This window comes from Neofelis nebulosa, chromosome 13 (assembly GCF_028018385.1).
Source record: "Neofelis nebulosa isolate mNeoNeb1 chromosome 13, mNeoNeb1.pri, whole genome shotgun sequence".
Lineage (NCBI taxonomy): Eukaryota > Metazoa > Chordata > Mammalia > Carnivora > Felidae > Neofelis > Neofelis nebulosa.
The window spans coordinates 10,070,353-10,093,054 of NC_080794.1; the positions used below are offsets into that span (position 1 = coordinate 10,070,353).

A 22,702-nucleotide genomic window follows, 5' to 3' on the forward strand; every position below is an offset into this window, starting at 1 on the left:
AGGTTCCACTCACTGTGTGACTTTAGTCAAGAAAAAGCTTCCCACTCTTTGCTCCCCTTCAACTTCCTCCTCTGAAAAAGAATAAAAATGGAAATAGCTGACTTAGAGGCTGTACCCACTGGAGTCTGGTACATTGTAGATGTTTGGGAAATTGGGAAGATTGTCATTGAAATCTACTTCGAAAGCTCTTTTGCCCAAATCTATAAGATGAAGAGATGTATACTACTTTGTGTCTATTTCCAGATGGATTTCCAGGGTAATTAAGCAGTCAGTGTCACTGAGAACTTGCTAAGTGTCCATTTCTTACATATCAGATCCTTACTAGGTTTGCTGTTGCATTCTTCCTGCACTCATTCTTCACTTACTCTTTCAACAAATAACCAGTGTTTGGGCACCAGACATTTCTGAAGTCGCCATTACACTCAGGTTGCAGCTGGCATGAGGAAGGTGTTGTCTATTCAATAAGTGTCAGATGACTCGGATGTGGTCTCCAACACTAGGCCAGTAATAGGCAGGCAGGAAGGTATGGTGTGTGTGTGTGTGTGTGTGTGTGTGTGTGTGTGTGTGTATGTGTGTTTATATGTCTGTGTTTCCCAGGAGGCTATAGTTGGTCATTTTGCTATCGCATCATATCTTACCAATGAAAATGACCAAGATACAGCGTCCTGGGCAAGACAGATGTTAACAGATAATACACTATGACTTAATAATAACAGATTTTTGCACAAAAAGGTTGTGCCTGTATATTTCTGCCCAAGGGATTAAGAATGGTTACAAAATTTATTTTTTTCAAGTGAATAGCAGTTTACCAGTGAGATGAGAAAAGATTCAATGTTAGAAAGCATAGTCTATGCAAAGAAAGCAGAAAATACAAAGGCAGGTGAGACTTACATGTCCAGCAACGATTTTCCTATGGTCTTAATTGTCATGGTGGATGGATGAGTTTTAGAACAGGAGGGTCGGAAGGTGAACAGGGCTAGACCAGAGGGAAGGTAGCAAGCTAGTAAATATCATACTTCCCATGTAACAGGCAATATCCTGGACATTTTAGGCGTATTTTGTCTCACAGCTTTCAAAATAACCCTGTTTCAGAGGTAATGGAAATGAGACTTTGATTATGAGGTTGTTCAAGGTCATACAGCAAGAATATGGTGGATTTGGTGTTCAGGGCCACGTCTTTGAGATCAGAACCTCTCTTTTCTTCACCAAGATGCAATTAGTAGTTAAATGGGAAGCCACTTAAATGTCTTCTCATTTATTTGGGTTTAATTAATTTCTGCGAAGAACTGTGGGATTTTGTTCTGTGTTGTCTCAAACTTCACTGAGAGTCCAAAGAATGTTCTAGAATGTTTAATTAATTAATTAATTAATGTTTAATTAATTTCTGCGAAGAACTGTGGGATTTTGTTCTGTGTTGTCTCAAACTTCACTGAGAGTCCAAAGAATGTTCTACAACACTTTAACTTTCTTTGGTGTCTTTCAGATGTAAATGTTTCCTCTTCATAAAGACGGCATGGTTTCCTTGTGCTTTGTAGCAGATTTTTTTTTTTTTGGTTTTTAAATAGGATTTTTAAATTATGTTTTACTTTTTTAAAGTTTTTATTTAAATTCCAGTTAGGTAACATACAGTGTAATATTAGTTCCTGGTGTACAGATTAGTGATTCAACACTTCTGTACAACACCTGGTGCTCATCACAGCAGATTCTTGTTTACAGGCTTTATGCTTTTTTGTCTGTTTATTTCCGTCTCCCCTTAATCCATCCTTAGACATGGCCAGTTGAGAACACCGTGGCCCGTTTATCCTGGTGGCCGGATTTCTTCATCCATCGTCATCGGCACGACCTGTATGCCAGATTGAGTGTGGCTGAGTCTAACCTTTCCAGTGCCTCCTCCAAGGAAAAGCCCCACTGTCCCCAGAGGAGCCTGGCCATACTCAGTGCAGCCGTTGCATTGCCCCTGGGGTTCTGCATCCTCTGCGAGGATTGGATTCCCACCCTCTACCTCTAGTCTGCCTGAAAACACCCATCTTTCTCTAATATCATCCCCGCCCAAAGGAGAGCGATTCTTTAGATCAGAAGCCAGCCGACCATTTCAATAAAAGGTCAGATAGTCTGTATTTTAGACGTTGTGAGTCATGCTGTTTGTCACAACCTCTTGACTCTGCCGTTGTGGCACCCAAGCCGCCAGAGACGATATGCAAATGAATGGCTGTGGCTGTGTTCCAATAAAACTTTATTTATAGACTCCGAAATTTGAATTTCAAATAATCTGCATGCTTCTTTTGATTCCTTTCAGTGATTTAAAAATGTAAGACCCATTCTTAGCTCAAAAACAGGCGGCAGGCTGCATTTCACCAGGCCCTGCTCTAGACAGACAGTCAGCCACAGCACTCACTGCTTCTTCAGTGGGGTAAATTGGGTCTGACCATCGGGGTCTTTGACGTGGCTCTTTCTCTATAGCTTCTCCAGCTTTTCCTAGTTCCTTGTGGTCACGCAGTTTCTTCCTAGGGTCTTTAGCCATTTCTGTTTGCCCCCGTCTTTGTGCAAGGGAAGGACTGCATGAAGAGATCTGGCCGCAGGGGAAGGTGGTTAAGTTCTGTTAGCAGGCTGATATCTGATCCAGGAGTGAAAGCCGAATTCTTTTTCCGTCTCTGGAAAATTTCTTTGTTATTGACCTTTTGCTGTTCTTCAGGAACCTCTCCAATTGAGGCAAATTGAACTGACTCCTAATGAATTTGTAATTCTTTGAATGAGGGCTATTTGACCTTAGCTCACTTGATGTTTCAGATTATGTATTCTGCTTTTTTTTCTCCCGAGACTGTGTTGCAGACAGGAAGGTAATGTCGGCAAGTAAATGAAAGGGTTGATCAAACAAAAGTGTGAACTCAGACAAAAAATATATGCCAGTTCCTACTTTTGTTGCCATCTATTCATTCGTTTACTCAGCAAATATTTACATGTGCCAGACTCTGCACCCCCACACGAGGTCTCTCGCTTTGGAGGTCTACATACAGTGATGAGCAGAGGACCACGTTTGTCTCCCGAGAACCCCAGGGGAGGCAGAGATCAAGGAGACCCATCTTTCCTTGAATCTCTTGGCACCTGTCACTCATAATGTAGGACGTAGGGGGCACAATTAAGCATAGGACAACACGTGTTCCTACACGTTGCCCATGATAAGTGAAAGGACATGGCTCTAGAGGTCAGAGTCTGGGGCCAGCTGCTGTACTATTCTGAACCCTAAATGCTGTAAACGAGGAGACTACCTGTGTTGGAGCTTTGTTAGGAGGACTAAAAGAAATGTCATACACAGGCAAGATATAAATGTTTAGCACATAGGCCCTAAAAAACCACCCACATCCAAGGATGTCAAATTTGCCTTTTGTTTGTTTTGTTCTTTATTGATAAATTTATAGCCTTCCAGTAAAGTCCTACCGATTTACTGCTAAACTTACTACTAAATCAGACTTATTTATTGACTGCACAGTGCGTGTCCGTGGCTGTACTATGCATTGTGGGAGAAATCAGAAAAGTGTGATGTATCATCAAACATTTTTTCAAGCTGGAGGTTGGAAACATACTCTTATATGAATGATACGAAATACTCTTTACTGACGTTGTTATCTCTTTGTGTGTCTTTTTTAGATCTGAACAGTGATGGCACACATTTCAGTTATGAGTCGCTCAGTGAGCTGTGGATCGACAGAACGATAAACATGCCTGTCGTGATGTATGCCACTAAGCCTCTTCACTAGTAGGTATTTTCTATTCAGTATTGTTTACGTGGTTATATATGGAGATTGTCAACAGAGTCTACATTTATAATGAAAGAGAAGCAGAATACTTGTGTTCGTGTTGTGGTTATGAACATGGCTAGATTTATTCTGGTTATGTGGCAGCCAGTTGCAAAATGAAAGAGCAGGTTAAAATGTACCTGTTGTGTATGTGTGCGTATATTAGTATGGAAGCGTATATGTATCCCTATAGCAGAGTTTAGAAGTATAGAACTTTACCTCTCTTTTAACTGAGTAAAAATAATGTCACTGGAAATTTTCACTGTCCTTTGGCTCTTTAATATCATCATATAAATCTGGCAGTGAAAGCCTAGAAAATTTTACCTAGTGTGATGTTTTGAAACGGTTCAATTTTATTGCAGTTTTAACTAACAAGATATCTGATAATGTGTCCACTTACACAAGTATCATGTGGTAATTGACATGTGATGTTTATGGTGTCATGGAAAGGGAATTATACTGTGTCAGAAAACCTTAATTGGATCATCCGACCAGACCCTCAGGTCTCCAGGCATCAGTTTCCTCATCTGCAAAATGAGAGAGAATTTCTGTTTTACCTGATTCATAAGGTTACTTTATAGGTCCAGTGAGATAATAATGCGAAGTTATTATTTAACTACAAACCCCATAAAAATGATGTTATCTGTGGCTGATTAATATTTCAAGGAGGGAGTTGGACAAGAGTTGTGATCATACTTTGCTTTTTCTTTAGGTTTTTTTTTTTTAATTTCAATTCTAATTAGTTAACATACAGTGTAATATTAAATTCAGGTCTACGATTTAGTGATTCAGGATTTCCATACATTTGGTGCTCAGCTTTTTAAATTGGCCAATACAGTTTGATATTTTGTGTGTTATTCACCCAAAATATAAATGATAAAATCATACTTAACTTTAATTCATGAACCAAATAAATTTCTCATATTTGAGAAAATTATGTGTAAATTAAACATGAAAAAAAAAACAACCAACCATGTTTCTCACACATACTGTGCACCCCAGTCCCCACCAACTATGGGTGTTAGATGTCTGCTTCTGTTCTCCTGGATACACTTTATTAGACTACTTTTGGGTATTTACACTGTTCTCCTGGATACACTTTATTAGACTACTTTTGGGTATTTACACTCAGAGGAGAAAAGATACATTAGATGCTTTTTGTATACAGTTTAATTTCAGGACATTAAGAGATAATGGAGAAATTCAACCAGATATTGTTCATTTAGCTTACTATATTACATTCCTTTTTACCGAAACCTCTTCAGTGCCTCATATAGCCATTCTTTTTTGCTAATGGAATACAGTTAGTGTGTTTAAAAGATTGAAAATGAGAATCTTAACGAATATATTTAGTAAGACGGAAAAAGACTTTTTCACTAAAATTTTAAAAGTTGTTATATAACCGGGACCATGCAATGACACTGGTTTGCAGATTATTCTCCAGGAATTGGATATGATTATTTTTGAAGGGGCAATGGCTTATTACATGAATAAAGTGTTTGCATTTAGGTGAAACAAAATCTTTAATAACAGGTAATATATATTCACTTGCTAATATTGTAGCATAGTCCCTAAGGGGGGGTGGAGTTGAGGGGGAGGAGCTGTCTAAAGTCAGATTTATGGGGTTGCAACCAACCCAGTTGTTTCATTTTCCAACTTTGCACTGTTGGACAGGTCCTTTAACCTCTCTGTGCCTTAGTTTGCCCATCTGTAAAATGGGTCTAATAATAAGACTGATTTCTTTTTCTAAAAAAAGAGAGAGAGAGAAAGTAAGAAAAGAGGTGGAAAGGCAGAATGTATGTCACAAAACGATGTGGAGGACGGTTTGCTTTTCACTTCCCCCGATCATTTTCTCTAAACCATATTGTATACTTATTCCTGTTATAAATAAACTTAAGGTATTGTCCATTGGGGTCATATTGGACAAAGTTCAGTGCTTGTACTGGGTGGTATATTTCAAATGAGTCATCATTTGTTCCCAAGATGGGAAATACTGATAATCTGGGGCGGTGATCTGAGCCAAGAGCCAATTGCCTGGCTGCTGTGTATGACTCAGAACAGAAAACCAAGTCTCTTTCTGTCACGTGTTAATTATAACCCATTTGGAACAGTGACAGTGCTTGGTTACCGCATCTCTGTGTCCATCTGTATATCAGCACCCAGGATTATCTCATAGGGTTTTGCGTGGATTACATGAGTCAAGTGTTTAGGAGCGCTGTGTGATGCTTCGTAACTAATCAATATTTATGGTTATTATTCACTGGACAGAGTGAGGGATTATGGTAACCACCACAGATTTTGGAATCAGAAAGCCCTAAGTCCAAAACCATTCATTATGTTACGGTGGAAGCTAAAGTAGTTACTGAACCTTTCGAAGTCTCAGTTTCTGGGAAAAAAAAAAAAAAAAAAAAAGAAAGAAAGAAAAAAAAAATTTAAAAATACTCCATACTGCTTTTGTTAGGATGATTTAACACAACATCTGGCAAGCAGTGGTAGCCAACACCTGAATCGAGAGTTGTGAAAATATAGTCACAAATTATTATAGAATGCATTTTTAAAGTCATGTAAATCAGAGATACTCCGATTCTGAAAATGTCCTTCTTGCCATATGTTATATTTAGGGGACTTTTAGAAATGTGCCCAATTATATGATTTACTTTGTGAGATCCAGAATTTCAAAAAAGACAAACGAATAACTTAACTCAAATTAAAAAATGCAAACATAACTTAAATATGGTATCCTGATTAAAAAAAAAAATCTGTTGCCTTTTTTAAGCCTATCAGGGAATATCAACTCAGTGTTTATTTTGTTATAAAGATTGGACTGTTACCACATTTAAAATGATTTGTTTTCTAAAAAAAAAAAGTGGGGGGGGGAGAAAAGAGGTGGAAATGCAGAATGTATGTCACAAAACGATGTGGAGGACGGTTTGCTTTTTCACTTCCATGAACATTTCGTCTAAACCATATTGCATACTTATTCTTGTTATAAATAAACTTAATGTATTGTCCTCTGGGAGCATATTGGACAAAATTCAGTGCTTGTACTGGGTGGTATATTTCAAATGAGTCATTATTTGTTCCCAAGGTGGGAAATGCTGATAATCTGGGGCAGTGATCTGAGCCAAGAGCCAATTGCCTGGCTGCTGTGTACGACTCAGAACAGAAAACCAAGTCTCTTTCCATCACGTGTTAATTATAAACCATCTGGAACAGTGACAGTGCTTGGTCACTTCATCTCTGTCCCTCAGTATCACCACCCAGAGACTCTTTCACATGCAAATTTAACCTGACTTGTTGAGAATTCAGATAGTGATGTTATCAACAGTTGCTTTCTACACGCCTGTTACTCTTCTTGTTTATTTTTGCAATAGCGTTAGCCTTTAAGAGTTTGCCCACGATGAGGACAGTCATTGTTGTAGAGGAGATTTTTGGGTGTAAACGTTTGGGAAGTGCATTTTTTTTAATGTTTATTCATTTCTGAGAGACAGAGAGAGACAGAGCGTGAGTGGGGGAAGGGCAGAGAGAGAGGGAGACACAGAATCCGAAGCAGGCTCCAGGCTCTGAGCTGTCAGCACAGAGCCCGATGCGGGGCTCAAACTCACAGACTGTGAGATCATGACCTGAGCTGAAGTCGGATGCTTAAGCAACTGAGCCCCCCCCCCCCCCGCCCCCAGGTGCCCCGGGGAAGTGCATTCTTATGTCCACGTATGCAGACATAGGCTTGGCTGTCCCTGCTTGGGGCCCTTGGTGAGAGATGACCTTGGTCATTCTGACCTCCTTCCGGAAGGCCCTGCATTGCTGCATACTTCAGGCCTTCGGTATGGTTGCCATTCACGTTTTGAAGTCTCGTATTAGGAGTTAGAATGTAATAAAAAGAAGCAGAGTCGTCGTGCTCATCCAAACAAGTGGATTCTCACATCGCCCTCCTTCTTGCCGCAGCCATTGCGCACTTGCGATGTTTGTCTCAAAAGTGATTTGTGGCTTTAGAAGTGTCCTTTTAAAGGGGTCTGATCTAGTCAGTTATCACTCTAATACTTCATCAAATCGTGTCTCTGAAAACGAAGAGACATTTCATTCCCTGTCACAGGGCCAGAGTTTGGAAGAGGTGGGGCGTCCAGAACTAAAGTCAGCTGTCGTTCGGAGACAGACGTGAAATGAAATCTGTCTTGGCGGGACTTTCAAGAAGAGGTTGTGACTGTAAGCGTAACACACTCATGGGAGGGAGCGGGAGAAGCTCGGAGCGGTTGCGGGTGAGCCGGATGGGCGGCAGGACAGGCGGAAGAGGAGCTCATGAACAGCGAGTGTCTGCTGCCCAGTGACCAGAAGTAGCCTCAGATGAGCCGCAGACGCCCCCAGACGTGGATGAGGCCCCCTCTCTTTTGTCGGCTTCAGATCTCAGCCTCTGCGCTGACCGCCCACCCGGAGGCACCCCCGTCTCACCTGCCCGTCGCCATCTCCTCGTGCTCGCCGTCCATCAAATTCCAGTTCTTCCTTCCAGACTCATTTGGCATTCGCTGCCGTCTGTGAAAGCTACCCCATCCTCCTCTTAAAGGTGACCGTCCCCTGCTGTCCTTCCACCTCTGTACTGCGGACGCGCCTTAGTGAGAGATCACATTCTTCACTTCTTCTGCAATACTTGGCTTCCATTTCACCATCAACCGAGTGACTTATGAACAACAGAAATTTCTTCCTCACTGTTCTGGAGCCTGGGCACTCTGAGATCAAGGCACCAGCAGACTTCATGTAGGGTAAGGGTCTGCTCTTTAGAAAGCCATGTTTTCCGTGTCCTCACATGGTGGAAGAGGCGAAGGAGTTTTCTGGGGCACCTTTTATAAGTTTCCCACGTATTCTTGTATAACTATAAGACCATTCATGAGGGCTTCACCCTCATGACTTAATCACCTCCCCAAAGACCCCGCCCCCCCTCCACATGCCACCACATGGGACATTTGCATGTGACGTCTGAGTTTTGGGTGAGGGGTCCACAGTCAGTCTATAACAAGTATCCATCTGTCCCGTTGCAGTCTTGTTGAGGGCATTCCTCGTCTTACTCAGTCTCTTATGTCCAGGGTCTAGTGCTCAACAACTAATTCCTGATTAAATTAATGGTAGAAACAATACCACTCTCTGTCCTCAGACTGAAGAGGAAATAATTGCATTTGCCACATCAAAAGATTTCTACGAAATGTTATTCAATACAGATATTGCTTCAAATTGTTATTAATATAAATCTGCAGGGGCACCTAGTGGCTCAGTCGGTTCAGCGTCCGACTTGAGCTCAGGTCATGATCTCACAATTCATGAGATCGAGCCCCACATCGGGCTCTGTGCTGACGGCTCTGAGCCTCGAGCCTGCTTGGGATTCTGTGTCTCCCTTTCTCACTGCCCCTCCCCTGCTCGTGCTCTGTCTCTCTCTGTCTCTCAAAAAATAAAATAAAACATTAAAAAGTATATATATATATATATATATATATATATATATATAATTTTATATTATATTATAATATATTATACATTATATAATTTTATATTATATATTACAATATTGTATGTTATATATAGATCTGCAAAAAGTATAACCAGAAAAATGAAAACTGGCAACTTTTAACATATTATGAGATTTGTATCATTTTTAACACTTTTAGAAAAACAGAACACAGTTTTGAAAATGTAAAACTGATTCTACTAACTTCCTTATGGGTTTACCATTTAAATGTATTATTTTTAGGGGCGCCTGGGTGGCTTAGTCGGTTAAGCGTCCGACTTCAGCTCAGGTCACGATCTCGCGGTCCGTGAGTTCGAGCCCCGCGTCGGGCTCTGGGCTGATGGCTCAGAGCCTGGAGCCTGTTTCAGATTCTGTGTCTCCCTCTCTCTCTGCCCCTCCCCCGTTCATGCTGTCTCTCTCTGTCTCAAAAATAAACGTTAAAAAAAAAAAATTAAAAACAAACGTATTATTTTTAGAACAGCATTTCAACAATAATGAGAATTATTTGACCGTTTCTTGACTGAGAGGGAAATTATTTTTTCTATGTAAGTTAATATGTAAGAAATTATTTATATATTAATTAAGGAATTAATAGATTAATTAATAGTTTACTAATATATAAAAAACATTAAAGAGTTCTTAAGGTTTTGTTTTATTATAGTAATTATTACATATATTTAAAATTGATTTTGTTCAATTCATTATAAAATATATTAAAATGTGTAAGATATTTTAACATAGTTTACCCATGGAAACCATGGAAGATACCTACTATTAATCTGAATGGGGAAAGGTGGAACGTATATATTGTGTAAGTCAACATTACTATAGGTTTGAGCTGTTTTTGAAGAAATACAGAGAAAAACATCCAAACCAAAAAATTCCCTCCAAGTCAATAAACGAAACCCTCATGATGTAGCCGCGTGAAGTTCTATCTGAAACTTAACTTTGGTGGCCGTATACGACACAGTAGTGGACTTACAATTGTTTAGTTTAATATTTATACTTGAATAGTACCATGTTAACAGGGAAGACCATCAAATCCGCTAAACTAGTATTTTCACACTCGACATTCATCTTTTGTTACTTCGTGTACATCAGTCTCACACAGAGGAGTCACTACAGGCTAACGTAGAATTGTGACACACTGTATCTTAAGCCATTCCGCTTTCACAGATGGCTGTAGATAGGTAAGCGGAAGGCATTGAGCCAGTAAAGACGTATTTCAGAGAGGAAAATGGGCTGACAGTTTTCAGTGCATGAGCTATTTTAGATTGACATGCTTCTGGCAAAAAGGGATAATGTTTGAATGAATCATGTATCAAGAATATTCATCCAGTTGTGTAAACAGAAATACAGGACTAATGTAGGAGTGATGAATATTCATCCAGTTGCGTAAGCAGAAATATACGACTAATGTAGAAATACAGGGCTCGGGTAATCACAATATTAAAGCTTTGGTATGCTCCAGTAAGTAGAGCAAGGTATGCCAAGAATAACATATTATCGGAAGAAGTAGGGGTTTTTATTTTGTTGTTGTTGTTGTTGTTATTCCCAGAGGCTCTTGAAAATTTTCGAGATTGTTTCCTGGTAACTTTTTAAGTCTTTATTTTATGTATTTGAAGATTCGGCTATCTTAGTGACTATTTCCTGACATTCTTTTTAGCTAATGAACTTACAGTCGTGTGGCGAAACTTGGCAATGACAGTGATGGCTACCACGTACTGAGCTAGTAACTGTGCAGTAGGCTTTGGTCTCATGTTGTGTCACATCATTGTGTCATCCTCACAAAACTCTGCAACAATGGCCTCATCATCTTCCTTTCACAAAGGAGATGAGTACTGTACCCTGTACCCCACTGATTCACACCCATACTTACATAACCTAAATTTGTAACAGCCTCATCCCTACAGGGGGGCACATATGTATGGAGGCATATCATATCTTATGAAATTAGAAAACTAATTTGATTTTTAAAATAAAATTAGTGTTGAAAATATAATGTGCTTCGGGTTTTGAGCCCTGCTTCTCTCATATCCTGGAGAATCAATAGCTTATAAAATTATAATTAAAGATTTCCCCTTCTATCCTTCTGCAGCAACCGATATGAATAAAAATGAGAATCTGCAGTTATTTCAGTCATGTCTTCAGTAACAGATACAAGCAGGTGTCTTCCAGGAAAATGCATCAGAAATGCATTCTTAAGACTGGACAGTTTATCCGCAAAGTTCAACGACATCCTTATTCAACATGTTTCCTTATATCTTTTTTTTTTTCATATTAACAGTCAGTGTAAGTGCCATGAAATCAGCATGTGTTTCATACTATAATTAATTGCTCCCACAAAATTCAGACTAAAATTCTTATTCTCAACAACTGTCTTCTGTACACCAGTCACCTCACCAAATGCTTTCACATTAATTCCCTCTTTTCAGCTCAGTTATGCTTGAAAAGAATTTTGTGGATTCATGTCATATGCTGCCTCTCTCTCTCTGATGGAGAGATATTAACAGTGTTTTACTGTCCCTTAGATGCTCACTCAGAGGATCTGTTAACCCCAGCAAGCAACACCTAAATGGAATTAAAAAAATACAATAAAATAAGCCTGGGAAGCAGAGAGAGTTTTGAAGAAACACTTGCTTTTAAATAAAGGAGATAATTATAATATTTTGAAGTCATTTAAAATTCGAGGGGATTAAACTATCTGGAAAGAAAATCATGCCCTACATGACATGTTAAATATTTGAAGCTGGAGAACTGAGGTATTCTGTTTATTCATTCAGCAAATATTTCTAGACCTCCTTCTATGCAGCAGGCCCTGCCTGCCGCTGTGAACAACAGACAAAATCCTTGTCCTCGTAGTTTTTCCAGGTAGCCACTGGTGAGCAGGAGACATGGAGGACGAGAGTAGAGTGTGTGTGTGTGTGTGTGTGTGTGTGTGTGTATGTATACATATATATAAAGTCCTTTTCTATAGTGACATAGATCATTAAATATATGTATATACAAATAGTAATGAATTTAAGTTTACATAAAAGCAGTTGCTTTTTGTACCAGCAAAAACTTTCTTCAAAGCATAATTTTATTTATTTGTTTATAATGTTTATTTATTTTTTTAAAAAATTTTTAATGTTTATTTCTTCTTGAGAGAGAGAGAGAGTCAGAGCATGAGTGGGGGAGGAGCAGAGAGAAAGGGAGACACAGAATCTGAAGCAGGCTCCAGGCTCTGAGCTGTTAGCACACAGCCCGACACAGGGCTCAAACCCACAAACCGTGGGATCATGACCTGAGCTGAAGTTGGACGCTTAACCAACTGAGCCACCCAGGCACCCTGTTTATTTATTTTTGAGAGAGAGAGAGAGAGAAAGAGCGTGAGTGGGGGAGGAGCAGAGAGAGAGGGAGACACAGAATCCAAAGTAGGTTCCAGGCTCTGAGCTGTCAGCGCAGAGCCCGATGTGGGACCTGAACCCATGAACCGTGAGATCATGACCTGAGCCGAGGTCGGACGCTCAACCGACTGAGCCACCCAGACGCCCCTCCAAAGCATAATTTTAGATTACAAACTTGGAAATTCTTACTCACCAAAACTTCCTATTTTGATTGCTTCCAGAAACAAAAAATTTGATAACCTATCTCAGCCTTCATTGGAAAATGATTCGTGTGTTTTCTGCCTTGTTTTCTTTACTCACTGTAAGATAATTTGGTAGGTGCTCCAGAACCTAAAGGAGAAAACTTCAAGACTATTGTGTACATCATCAGATTACACCGAGAGTGGCTAAAGGCGACTGAGGGGGACAGATAGCTTGCACACCATGAGGCCCAAAAGGGAAAAAATAACAGAGAGAAGAGAAGCAATTCCAGTGTTTTGGAACTTCGGTCGAAGTTCAAGTTCTTTCTCTGCTGAAGCACGGAGTGGCATGGATGTGTTGTCCTTGTATCACCTAATCCCATGGAAGTTGGGTATAGAACCAGAACCCTTCATTGATTGATATCCATCACCTAATTAGAAATGCAGTATCTGATGTAGAGCTGGTGACAAAAGGAAAAATTAAAAAAAGTTGGGTAAAGTGGCAGCCATGCACTGTGCTGAACCAGCTTTCCAACAGGAAAGTGAGTCAGAGATTTTTAGTGATTTTTGGATGCCATATAATGACCTCTTAAGCTCAGCAAGTAAGGAGATATTAAACTCTGTTTACTTAGATTGCAGTGATAAATAAAAATAGCCCATTCCTCTTGGGGGAGATGATAAACATCATAACTGCATTCATTTTTTAAAAAAATATTTCTTTTCTTTGCATGAAGCCCAGTTGCATGTTTGACAACTTAGTCTACTTTCTAGGTTTTCTGAATATGTGGTTTTGGTGGCTCTCCCAACTCCAGATCACTTAACTCTCATGCCATTGATGTGAAAATCAATGCTTGATGCAAAAAAGTGCTACACAAGACTTTGCAGCCATTCTTGAGAGTGCATTTTTAAAGTTAGCTCTGTAAAATAACCTAGATTAAAAAATAATATGGTAATGTAGTCAAATGGTAATGTCTAATGGCTTTTAGACGATGGGACGAAAACAGGGCCGAGGCGGAGCGCCATGAGTAGCTCATCACTGCTAATTTTGCCTTTTCCCTGCTACTCTGTATAGAGAACAAAACTAAAGAATTTCCGCCAAAGTGAAAATTGTTGACAAAGTGATTATCACCAAGTTCCCATCCTGTGTGCTAACAGCCTGCAAAGTGTAGCAGTCTAATAAGGAGAGTAATTAAAGCTGCATTTCAGTGTCTCATACTCCTAGCATTTGTCTATTAAAATACATTAGACACGTTATAGAAACGTCAGTCTTCCTTAAGCTGGAGATGTGTCTCCAGCTTCCTCGGGGAGGAGGTATGTAAGATAAGTTGCAAGATACAACCAGTAAGCCCAAGACAAGGAAAAACTCATTGTGTAGAAGGAGTTCCAGGTTGTTTTTTTCAGTTTTGTTGTAACTCTCAGGGGGAAATTCACACCAAGTGGGGCTCATAGGAGGAAGCAAATAAATGTTAGTTGAATCGAATGATGCCCCTGCTTTTCAGTTTCTTTAAAAGATCGGCTACAAGCTCAGACTATATTACTAAAGGTGTTTTTTTTTTTTTAACTTTAAAAAGTAATTGGATCATGGACTTTAATCTCATTCTTTCATTTATGCCTTGGGCTCGGAGATCCTCAGGGGCTGTGCAGATTAAGGAAAAGCCACTTAATTAGTGGAGAGAGCCCTCTCCCTTTGTTCAGATTCTCTGTTGCCTGCTAATGAGAAAGGCAACTCAATCACATCTCTTCTGACACTAAAACTTCTTTGTTCAGCTAGCTGCTGAACAAAACTGGTCTTTCCATCTGAGTTCTCTGTCAGCCTTGCTCATACTTCAAGGCTGACCTGCGAATCAATCATAAAATCAGGTTGGTAGATTGCCACCAGCATTTTAAAATGCAACACAGCAAAGGAAAAAGTGTCAGAGTGTATCCCATGATGACTTTCTATAAAGTCTTTGTTTCATTTATATCTGTATGTATATGTGCCAGGTCAAGGGTACAATGTGTTTATTATTGGGGGTCACAGTGGAAAAAAAAGTTAGAAAACCCCTGTTATTTATCTAACCCCCTCCCCTCTCTTCTTAGTTCTGTCTTCTTAATTTGTCTTTTCTAACTCATACATTTTCAAAATTTTCATTTCATTAACTCTTTTTTTGTCAGTGTAGACAGCTTCTTAGTTCCTCAGTATCTCTGTCATGATAGCCAACACTTAGTACAGAGATCACTGGAGTGATCTCGTAATGTTGTTTGAAAGAATGAGTTACTGGCATTCTTAAAAGCAGTTACGATTTTGTAAGTCCCAACTGTAAATTTAGTTTTTAATCCCACCCTCCTTTTCCTCCTTTAATCCCTATTATGACCAGTGGTAATCACCACCAACCATGCAGTTACCCAGTGGAATTTCTGAGTCATTTTCTAAGTTCCCCGGCCTCTTTAATCAAAATGAGTGGTCAATCCAGATGATTCTATCACCTAATATCCTTTAAAACAATCCTATTCTTTACCTTGTCAGGACTACTATTTGGCCCTGTGATTTTATACCTAAGCTATTACAGTAAACATTGCAATAGTCTATTTGACTCCCTTCTGGTATGTCATTGCTCTTGCCGTTGGAATCTTTTCTAACACACAAACCTGAATATTTCACTCTTTGCATAAACATTTCCCATAGCCACATTCCCTTTGCCTTGAGATTAAAATCCAGACACATTTCAGTGAGAATAAGAGGCCCTCCAATATGTGACTTCAGGAAATTCTCCAAACATATCCAGCCCTACCCACTTCTACACCTAACATTTGAACTCAGGTCAGTATTCTCACCTATTAAGCACGTTAAAATCTTTTGTGTGACTGGACCATCGGGCTCGCCCACGCTCTCCTTGCCTACAATGCCTTCACCTTCTATTATGCCTGGAAAATGCCTACACATCCATTAACATATTGGTTCAGGTTTTTTGCCTTATGTAAGAATTCCGAGTCACCTGAGTCAGCTTCTCTGCCATTACTTACTATTTACGAAACTGAAATCCCTCAATGTCTATATGCTCGTCTTCCTATCCCTGATTAGACTCAGAGCTTCTCTTGCATACGTATTGCCAGTTTCCCTTTGTAACCAGAGATAGAAGCTGTCACAGTGCGGAACACTAGAAGGATGCTCAGGGAATATGGGCTGAGTGAACTCTTGTGCCAGAATTATTGAAGATATTTGCCAGTCCTCTTTTACTGGTACGGCCTTCCTTATCCTCTCACTCCCACTATACCACTGACACAGATTCTTGCTAGACTCATAAGTATGGCACAAAATAATATTCACCATAGCCATTCTCCATCACTTTCCCTATATCTGTGAGGTTTTTTTTTTTAATTTATTTATTTATTTTGAGGGAGTCAGAGGCAATGCAAGTAGGGGAGGAGCAGAGAGAGAGAGAGAGAGAGAGAGAGAGAGAATCCTAAGCAGGCTCTGCACCGACAGCATGGAGCCCGATGTGGGGCTCAAATCTGTGGACTGTGAGATCATGACCTGAGCTGAAATCAAGAGTTGGATGCTTAACCAACTGAGCCACCCAAGCACCCCATCTATGACTTTTATAATCTTTGAAAAGGTCATATAAGCAAAGCAATATGTCTCCATTATTCACGTTATTCCATCGATACTCTGGACTTGGGTTAAGATCATCTTACATGGATTCACCAGTTTATGCTTTTACAGTGTATATCCTAAAGTAATGTTCCAATGTGGGCACAAATACTTATTTCAACACTAGAATTTAAAATGAAATCTTGGGTTTCAGCTTACCCTTGACCTTACCCTTCATCTTGAACAGTGTTATACAACACATTTTCCCTGATTGTTTTATTATAGTCAAATTTTTTTTCATTGAATGTCAACAACTGACCGTTTAACCACTGCATCAGATTTAAACATCGAATTCTGAGGGGCCGATTGCTTTAAGTATAATATTTTCTTCATAAGACTTCAGGGAAAGTGAGGAAAAATTTCAAGAGAGAACACTGATTGGTTTAATTTAGTAAAGAAGACATTCCTGTCAGTTCAGGAAGCTAATCAGCATTTCTCGTGCATGAATTGATTACCTTGTTACATTTCACTGGCCATGATAGGATATGTTTAATACGGGAAAATATTGCATTCATTCTAGAATTATAAATATATATAACATTGTCCCAATGACTATGAAATGTCTTATGCACACTTTCCCCCTTTTTTGTCATTGCAGAACTCACACAATTGATCACACAATTGATCATTTCCCATGCTTCATCCAAATCAACCGTTAAGGGGAAACAAAACATTTCATAGCCTTTTTGTTTTGGAATGAATAGCAACGGATGTCACAATTTGTTTTTCCAAGTAGATTTAAGAGTGATGGATAGACTAACTATATACCATTTATTTGTAAGAAAAGATACAAATGGTGAAGTGTATTAACTAGTGTGCAACAATTCTCTGGGACCAAAAATTTATGTATACAAAGAATAGGGAAAGATACAGAGAAATGTTTTGTGTTGTAAAAACAAAATTTTAAACAATACCATTCTATAAGCACATTAATTAGAAAATATATCAATATGCTACTTCTCAATTAATAAATTTATAGTAATGTTAGGAAATGAAATACCGTTAAACTGGTTTTGCTGAATCTTTCTTTAATATATTCTGCTGTTTTCTTGTAACTCATAGGCTAACTGAAGTTTTTATGCTCCTTATTTTTTCCAGATTTTTATAAAATATAAAAATATAAAATATAAAAAATATAAAAAGAGATACAAAAAGTAATATAAACACCTCAAACCTTACCACTGAAAAACTACAAAGTAACTCTTCAAATATTTTTTATATTCTAGACTTCTAAAGTTTACATACTTTTACAGAACCGGTGGGATTACAAAACTCCTACCTTTTTCCTCTTAGTAGTATAACAATACATTCCTATGTAACAAACATGCCATCATCACGTGAGGGCCTAATAGATAGTTAGTGATAAATTAACATGTGCAGAATTGGACTATGGATTTTCCCCCATTCCACCTCCAACATGCTTCTCCACAATGTCTTGTTTCCCTTTTCAAACTTTACTGCTTTTTTTTTTTTAAGTTTATTTATTTATTTTGAGAGAGAGAAAGAGAATGCCCACAAGCATAGGAGGGGCTGAGAGAGACCGAATCCCAAGCTGGCTCCACACTGTCAGCATAGATCCAGATGGGAGGCCCGATCTCCTGACCTGTGAGACTGTGACCCGAGTCGAAATCAAGAGTTGGACACTTAACTGACTGAGCCACCCAGGGGCCCCCAAACTTTACTTCTTTCCCAGGAGAACCAGGCAAAGCCTAGGTGTTATTTCTCTTCTTTCTTCATTTCCCACATGTAATTCACCAGTACATTTTATTAAATCAGCCTTCATAACACATCCCGGATGTGCTCTCCTCCAGCACTGCCGAGTCCATCTGGTCTCACCTGAGCTGGTACCTGGCACTTCCCATCAGCTCTCCCTGAGCCCACTCTTGGCCCCTGTCACGTCTCCCTTTCCCTCGCAATCGTGCAGGGGCTTTCGGTATACCCAGATAAAATCCAGACTCTCTTCCACAGCTGCCGGGACCCCATGTGACCATCACCAGGCGTGCTTTCCCTCATCTTTCACCACCTTCTTCCTCTTTCCCGCTTTGTCTACTGGCTTCTTTCTGCCTCGTAGAAAGTCCCCTCCCCTCACACTCCTGCTGCCTCTTCCTTTTTGTTCAGGATTCAGCAGACAAGCCATTGCCCTCAGTGGCTTCCTGCCCAACGAGTAGGAAAGAAGGCCTCCAACAGATCTGCACATTTTGTTTCCTGTGTTTGTACATTATTTCTTAAATACTCCTGTGTTTGTTTATCATACATCCACTCATTAGAATGTAAGCTCTGTGGAAGCAGAGAGAAAACTCGGTCTTACTCCCAACTCTATCCCCAGAACCAAGAATAGTGCTTACTGTGTGGAGGAGACTAAATATTTACCAAGTGAACAAATAAATCCATGAAGATTTACTACTAGAATTTGTATTAAATAGAATTTCTCAGTCAAAAAAATTTTTTTTCTTAACCTTTTGCTTCTCAGTCTTTAGTCCCCGCGCATTATGTGGCAGGGCTAAATTTACCACACTGCCTTCCCCATCCAACACTGCATGAATAATATTGTTTTGCCAGCTCAGTGCACAGCATTTAACCAATGGTTTTCATTTTCACATTAGTGTCTGCTAATGGGGCCCAAAGAAGTTTGGAAATCTTTCTCATTTGAAGCCCACTCACTTCTGACCCAATCCAGGCTTCTGATCCAATCTGAAGACTTCCGGAAGGAAAGGATAAAGCAAATGGGGACACATTTATTGAGAGTCTGTTAGGGACCATATACTTGCTGTTTTTCATTGAAGTATTTACATTTAAGTCATTTGACCTTCATAGTAACCCTAGAAAATAGATATTATCCCTTTTTTAAATTTTCATATGAAGAGATGTTCTCTGAGCGATTATGGTTCATGGAAACTAACAGGTTGTATAGTTTAAATCTGTACCCAAGTCTGGCTGATGCCGAAATCTGAAGTGTTAATGCGACATCATAAACATAAAGGTTTATATCCATCACCACACAAGCTTTCTGAGCCATAACCGTTAAGTTTTAGTGTGGATTCTGGATATTAGTGCTTTATTCAGAACATTTTTTAAACAAACAGGTGTCATTCCTTTAGGAGATTTCCACAGACTCACATATCTGTTTTACTACATAAAGGGAAATTTCACAGGTAGAGACCTGGAAGTGACTGGAATCCATCATTTATATAAGCAAAGAAATGGTAAGCTGCTGTTGGAAAGTTCAGCAAACCTTTTATTTACGCATTAATAAAATCATGTCATCAGAATTGGTGCCGATGAGATTTCTATCATATTCTAGACATGCTTACAGGCGCAGAGATTTGCCTTCCTTCCTATGAAGGTTAAAATGTCCTTTATTCCAAGGTTGGCGTGGAGCGACATATAAGAAACCAGGAAGGGATCCATCCAGGTGCAAACTCTTTCTCTCAGATGATATAATCAAAATTATGAATATTTATTTGTTTCTAAGAATAAGCAGATCATCACAGAGGTGGCTTAGTTCAAATCAGGAAGATGAGGTCAGTGTGGCGTGTGCATGCAATTGTTCAAGTTCCCCAGATAGCTAACTTCTAAGGAGCCCTCAGAATGTCACTAACATAACGAATGTTTGGGTAAATAAAATGAGAAGAGTTAAGAATGGTTTAAGCTAAAAATAAAAATTAAAAAAAAGGAAGAGGACGAATTACTTTTAGACTAGTTCTTCAGATATATGAATGACCTTTTCATTTTTGTTCTTTTTTAATCCCAAACATTTCACAGTATAATTCAATAATCATGAAGAATTCCAGATGGGTTCTCAGAATTTGAAGTTTTTATACTATAGAAGTGATCTATCTCAAGGCAGGGAGGAGGCAACACTTTAATGAAAGGGAGGTGGGCATTGTGGACTAGAGTGTCTTTATTTATGGTAACTCTGTGCAGATTGCTCAGTACACATTTGACAAGAGGCTATTTGTAGGAAGCTAATTTAAAGTAGAAACAAATAGTTGTGAAAAATGAGGAAATCCTGCTGGAAGAAAAAAAAAGTGTGACAGGATCACATCAAATAGGAGTGTTAGAGTAATTTACTATTCTAGGCAATCCAGCAGCTGGTTTATCTAAAGCGTTCCTCTTTTTCATGAGCACTGGAACAAGGACAGGAAATCGTTCAAAAAGCATGCTGCCTTTTCCTCTAACAGATTTCTGTAAAACTTTAATAGCAAAAAAAATGAGTTTTAGAAGCTCAGTTCTTAGCCATTTGGGGGACTCTTTAATGAGACAATGCATGTATTTCTAATTTTAGTTACTCAGAAATTATACTAGAATGGAGATTTTTCGAATAGCATAAAGATAAGAGGAAAGAAATCTCTGTTTATGTCATTCATAGAAAGTGTTCTGTATTGAACTCAACACTTAGAATCAGTTTTACAGAATAATGAGTATTTTAGCTAACCATTGAGAAAACGATCCAGAGACCTAATGTAAAGTAGAACATACATAACATTTTATAGAACTGCACTTAATTGTTCCAAATAAAGAAATATTAGGACTGGTATAATTAGGAGTTGGAATCCCAAAGACACAAGAACTGAAGGAAACATAAATCATACAATGTAAAAATGTATTTGGAAAAATATTTTAATGCAACTAATAACCTATAGGTAGGACTATATTTTTTAAAATGATTCCAAAAGATTTGAGTGGAATCTCTTTATGAATTCCCTGCCCCTCTCTCCCACAACAACAACAACAAAAGAATAAAAATTATTTCCTTACTAGGGGCTGGGGGAAGGGGATACTAGGAAAGGGTTGGTTAAAAGGTACAAACTTTCAGTTATAAGATGAATATATGAAATATATATATATATATATATATATATATATATATATATATCTCAGGATATACGGTTCTATTGCAGTAATTAGCCACCGCAACTATATTTTTAAGTAACAAAATGCATTTTTCACTGGAGTTGTTGTCTTCTTGACTCTAGATTTTATTTGGGTTGTGGGCGACAAAAATCAAATTCTGTGTATTAGTTTCGTAATGCCAGCGTAAAAAAAATTACCACCAACTTGTTTATTCTCTCACAGTTATGAAGGACATAAGTCCAAAATCAAGATGGTGGTAAGGTTTCATCCCCCATGGGAGTTTCTGGGGGAGAATTCTTGACTCTTCCAGTTTCTGGTGGCTGCAGGCATTCCTTGGCTTGTTGCCACATCACTCTTATCTCTGTCTGGATCTTCACATCACCTCTTCTTCCAAATGGGTCAGATCTCGTGTGGCCTTCCTCTTAACACATGTAACACATTCAGGACTCACCTAGATAATCCAGGATAATCTCCCCATCTCAAGATCCTTGACTTAATCACATCTGCAGAGACTCTTTTTCCAAATAAGGTCACATTTGCAGGGCCCAGGGATTAGGGCCTGACATCTCTGTAATAAAGGGAGGCATTATTTATCTACTACAGGCTGAGGCATGGAGTTTCCGATTCTCAAGTAGCTTTAAATCTAATGTAGTCTGTGGAATATATTAAAATGTAGGTGTTAACTAGAACTTTTAAATAAAACTAATCAAAGCTATCATAGCTGTAATAGGGTGAAAAAAAAACTAGCTTTGTACCCAGAGTATTTTTTACCCCCCGTACTTCATCTGTTCTCAATTACTGAGGTCATGCCATAAAGCTCTATTGTTCTGTGCCAATTAAATATGATAGAAATCAAGTTTTAAATGTTCGAGTCACATTTATTTCATCTGTTAGAAATTTATTTCCCAAAGTTCCTTGACCCATTTTGCCTTACTGGTCCTTGGTGATGTATATTAGAAGTAGATTAGAATACCTGCCGTTAGGCCTTTTTTAAATTCCACAGTTAGGTGGTTAACTCTCCCTTTTTCTTGTTCTGTTTTCCAGTGACAATCTCCTCACATTCAGGCAATTTGTGATCACGGTAAAGGAATTAAGAAGACAACATAACAGCTCTGATCTGGTCTTGTTTTTATAGCACGTCCCACTGAGAAAATGATATATGTTAAAACACCACCTTCGCCAAACACTGTTTTCATTCCAAGCATCTTTGATTTTGATTCAGTATTGTGTCTGCCAGAGCAGACCAAGCTATAGATAATAATGCGAATCCGGAGGTTAGGTCATCGTATCTGTTATTATGTTAATTAGCTTAAGTGAATTACCAATGTCCAGCAAGACATTACTCACTTTGGAATGCATTTCACTAG

The 22,702-nt window shown here is 38.9% G+C and overlaps 1 protein-coding gene across 4 annotated transcripts in view; it reads left to right on the forward strand.

The window, feature by feature from the left end:
* The window catches only part of CHRM3 (cholinergic receptor muscarinic 3), a 522,291-nt gene that overhangs the window by 145,252 nt on the left and 354,337 nt on the right, over positions 1-22,702 (forward strand). For 3 of the 4 annotated variants that reach the window (XM_058698297.1, XM_058698294.1, XM_058698295.1), the window contains exon 2: positions 3,646-3,754. The gene's annotated coding sequence lies outside the window, so the exon portion shown is untranslated. Of the gene's footprint in view, positions 1-3,645; positions 3,759-22,702 lie in introns of all 4 variants that reach the window. The other variant, XM_058698296.1, reaches the window with a different exon arrangement.